Genomic DNA, 5,000 nt, shown 5'->3' on the forward strand with positions numbered 1-5,000 from the left:
CAGTGCGATTGTTACTGTCAGCAGAACTATGACAAAACATCTTATCAGTTTGTCCTCCCAGTGGTGCGGAGCGGAGCGGGGGTTAGCAGCTAACAGCTTGATGCTGAACAGGCATGTTCAGTCATTTGAGCAACAGTACAGCGTTCACAGCTGAATGCACTCTGCACTTGGTCTACTGACACAACCCAGCACTAACACACTAACTCACTGTGAGTGTGTGTGTGTGTGTGTGTGTGTGTGTGTGTGTGTGTGTGTGTGTGTGTGTGTGTGTGTGTGTGTGTGTGTGTGTGTGTGTGTGTGTGTGTGTGTGTGTGTGTGTGTGTGTGTGTGTGTGTGTGTGTGTGTGTGTGTGTGTGTGTGTCTTGCACACAATAGCATTAACACACAGCACCTATGGGATGTCATTGATGGAAGATGTGCGACCAAAGAGAAAATCTGTTTCTTTTTTTTTTAGATACTTTTGGGGGGCTTTTAAGCCTTTATTTTTCAGGATAGGAAAGTGGAGGAGAGACAGGAAGCGAGTTGGGAGAGAGAGACAGGGAAAGGTCAGCAAATGACCCGGTTGGGAATCGAACCCGGGTGGCCGGCATAGCAGTCCAGTGCCCAGCTGTTGGAGCCACGGCTGGGCCTTTCATTTTTGCTTTACCACTACTGTGTTTATCCGGATCACACCGCACTCTCGATTAAAAGGTGCCAAACATAAACAAAAACTGTGTGAAATTGAAAGAAAAATGTGAGGAAGGTCAGTAGACCGAAAGCTTGGCCTCTTATTAAAAAGAACACAAAGGGGATTTAAGTGTGCAGACATTTTTCTTTCTGCTTTACCACTACTGGAAAAGGAGCGCCCACCTCACTCACTCAGTTCTCCCATCTCTAAAATCTTCATCAAAAATTCTTCATCAAATCATCTATCTGAGTTTGTACAACTAATCAATACAGTCTAGAGAATTCATAATCCAAACACAATTTCTAATGTTGTGAAAACACAATTCTCCCTCTGTATTTGTACGAGAATAAACTGTATGAAATGAATGGGCATTTTATCACTAAATCTCTACACAGATACCACATTCCGTCGTTGTCCAGCATTCTTATATTCATTCTTCCTTCTATTCATTATAAAATATAAATCAATAGTACTGGTCAGTCTCCATGAGTATATGTGTATGGTAAATCATTTAACTTTAATGTTTATTTATTATATTATAGGCTAAGACATGTACAGCAGCCCTGCCATACGTGAACATCCGCTCAGTTCTTATTTCCCGCCACGTTACATCTGGATTGGAGCTTCTGGGAGGAGATTATTTATGTTGCAAGGCAACATGACCAGTGAACAGGCAACGGACGTGGGAGGGGAGTGAATGATGATGACCCATTACATACAAGCAGATTGCATGTCAAGCCTGCTGCACATCTACCGGGAGGACTTTGCCTCCTCTGGGGATGTGCAACGTCTTCTTAATATCTGTTTTTTGGAGGCCAAGCAGATGGAAGTCGGAAGCACCATGTGTGTTGGCACAATGGATGAAGGGGATTTGTTTTTATTTTGCTTCAGAAAGAATCAGTTTTACTTTAAAGGGGAAATTAGACAGATTTTGGAAAATTTGGTATGTGTTTTGTGATTTTCTAAAAAGTAATATTATAGTATATATATATATATATATATATATATATATATATATATATATATATATATACATATATTTATATTAAAGTAGAGGGCTGGGATACAGTGGGAATTTGAATGGGAATTTGTTTTGTTATTGGGATGATGATTATTATGTTTTTTGTTTTTGCTTTTTTGTTGTTATTGATATTTTGGGGTTTTTTGTGGGTGTGCCTTGGGTTTGGGGTGAGTGTGGGCTGTGATGTTCTGTAAATAATAGTTTGAAAAAAAAAAAGATTGCATGTCTCGACCAAACGTAAGCAATTGGGTTACGTCAGATCAGATGCACCTTTCTATCATGACATTAGTACAAGCATTATGCTAAGATTATCCAGGGGGCGGGGCCTGGGTTCGAGTCCCATTCAGTGTCACTTTCTGATCCATTACCATCTCTGCTACTCACTTCCTGTTTTTCTCCATGTTTTCCCCATCGCTGTATAACAATGGAAATGAATGGAACCACTTAGACATAGACCACCATAGACATACAGCAACTGTTTTAGGGGTTTTTTTTTTGCTTCAAGATGTTTTTCTTTTTGTTTGTTCGCATCTTATAATTATTTTCATCTTACTAAAGGCTAAAAAGCAGTCTGTCTCTTCTCAATAGCAGTTTCTTCACTCAGTGGGTATGGGAGCAGAGTGGTAAGTATAGCAGATGCAGAGAGGACGACGGGAGGAGAAGAGAGGCGGAGAAAAACGACAGGATTAAGAGAGGGAGAGAGGAAGAGGGATAGAACAAGAGAGGAAGGCGTGAAGAGGGACAGAGAGAAAGAGAGGAGGAGAGGAAGAAAGGCAAACAGAGAGGAGAAGAGCCAGATAGGGTGAGCTCATCGCATAGCTCACACTAAATTAATAGTCTGTTTGTGGTCAAGAATTATGGACTGATAAAGCTGAGTTGTGCTTGCGTGCGTGTGCGTGTGCGTGTGTGCGTGTGTGTGCTGCAGGAAGAACCAGGCACCTGCTCCTGTCAAAGCTAGTCAAAGCTTTTCTCTAACACACACACACACAAGCACGCACACACACACACACACACGCACACGGTAACAGTAATAACAATGACAACAAGTGAACAGCAGCAGTTCCCTGCATGGCATGTGTGCCACTTCCTGGCCCCTCTAATCTTCCTCCGCTCCCCACTGAGGGTGACAACACAACACAACACAACACAACACAACACAACACAACACAACACAACACAACACTACTCGCATGGCACATAGTACAGCACAACACTACCCAACACAACACAACAAAACACAACACAACACAAGACGACAGAGCACTACTCTCAAGGCACACAGCACAACACAACACAACAGACCTCTCAGGGCACACAACACAACACAACACAACACAACACAACACAACACAACACAACACAACACAACACAACACAACACAACACAACACAACACAACACAACACAACAGACCGTTCAGGGCACACAACACAACACAACACAACACAACACAACACAACACAACACAACACAACAGACCGTTCAGGGCACACAACACAACACAACACAACACAACACAACACAACACAACACAACACAACACAACACAACACAACACAACACAACACAACACAACACAGCACAACACAACACAACACAACACAACACAACACAACACAACACAACACAACACAACACAACACAACAGTACTCTCATGGCACACAACACAACACAACACAACACAACACAACACAACACAACACAACACAACACAACACAACACAACACAACAGACCTCTCAGGGCACACAGCACAACACAGCACAGTACAACACAACACAACACAACACAACACAGTACAACACAGTACAACACAACACAGCACAGCACAGCACAACACAACACAACACAACACAACACAACACAACACAACACAACACAACACAACACAACAGTATTCTCACGGCACCCAGCACAACACAACACAACACAACACAACACAACACAACACAACACAACACAACACAACACACTATTCTCACAGTATTCAGCCCAACTGACGCAGAGCACACAGGACACAACACATCACACTCAACAATTCTCTCTCTCTCTCTCTCTCTCTCTCTCTCTCTCTCTCTCTCTCTCTCTCTCTCTCTCTCTCTCTCTCTCTCTCTCTCTCTCTCTCTCTCTCTCTCTCTCTCTCTGTGCCATACTTGATATTTCCTCTTGATAGCATCAGTATATGAGCATGTCAAGGGTAACATACTGTGCGTGGGCATGTCAAACATGTTGCTTCGGCAGTGTGCTTGACACTTATGAGTCTTTGTTGGTAGGTGCGGCTTTTAAGTGCAGAGGAAGAGTACAACACTGTTTCATGTAATCACCATTTATTATTTTGGGTATGCTGAGGTTTCAGCTCTTACTTCTTACAAAATGTCTTTAGGCTATGTGTAATCTGTGACACATTATTTTCAACTAGTCTGCAGAAGATGTTTTCTCCTAAGTTGACAGATTGTAATGATACATGTATGCATGTATGTATATATAATAAAGCAATGCAATGCAGAACTGGTAGCTGGTTTTGACTATATCAAATTGACCTAACACCTCCTTTGTTGTGTATGGCTCTTGCTTCTTCCTATTTCCTGTAACAATACTTGTACACCATTATACTTGCTTATACTTGTGTACTATTGAACTTGTATAATATTCTGGTATACCTCATTATGCCCCCAAAAATATTGGGCGTTATAACAGCCTTTAAAGCCATAATGTAGAATTTCTGGAAATAAGCTAATGTTCTACTCTTCGCTCGAGTTAAACTATTTAGTTTTACAGATCTCCTGCACTTCCAGCCATTCTCTCAGTCTGACGACACAAATTCTCCCTCCAAGATGGCACATACAGTATCACTGCATCATGTGGGAGCAGCTTGCAGCTAGATGGTCCCATAAGATTCAATGACAATTGCTCACTTGAAACTAGAAGTAAAATAACCAGATTGAGCGAAAGGCTGGAAGGACAAGAAAGGTAAAACTCAACCGTTTAACTAACATAAAATGATCTTATTTCCAGAGATGGTACTGTATCACTTTATGTAACTAACATTTGTATCAGTTTCAGTGCCCATACAAGTGCTAGGCTTTATCTCTCTCGGGCAGTATGTATGCAAAGCCAGACCCCTGTGGAGTCTTGGGTGTTTTTAATCAATTGTAAACACTGACGAGGCCTCCTTTAGATGAGTTAAGTAAGAGGCTGCCTTGGCACTGCTCTGGGCTTGGGTAGATAAGTGTGTGTGTGTGTGTGTGTGTGTGTGTGTGTGTGTGTGTGTGTGTGTGTGTGTGTGTGTGTGTGTGTGTGTGTGTGTGTGTG

General features: G+C 42.0%; 1 protein-coding gene across 1 annotated transcript in view; it reads right to left on the minus strand.

Moving 5' to 3' along the window:
• The window catches only part of aatka (apoptosis-associated tyrosine kinase a), a 93,933-nt gene that overhangs the window by 42,932 nt on the left and 46,001 nt on the right, over nucleotides 1–5,000 (minus strand). The gene's annotated exons all lie outside the window — the stretch shown is intronic.

This window comes from Engraulis encrasicolus, chromosome 2 (assembly GCF_034702125.1).
Source record: "Engraulis encrasicolus isolate BLACKSEA-1 chromosome 2, IST_EnEncr_1.0, whole genome shotgun sequence".
Classification (NCBI taxonomy): domain Eukaryota; kingdom Metazoa; phylum Chordata; class Actinopteri; order Clupeiformes; family Engraulidae; genus Engraulis; species Engraulis encrasicolus.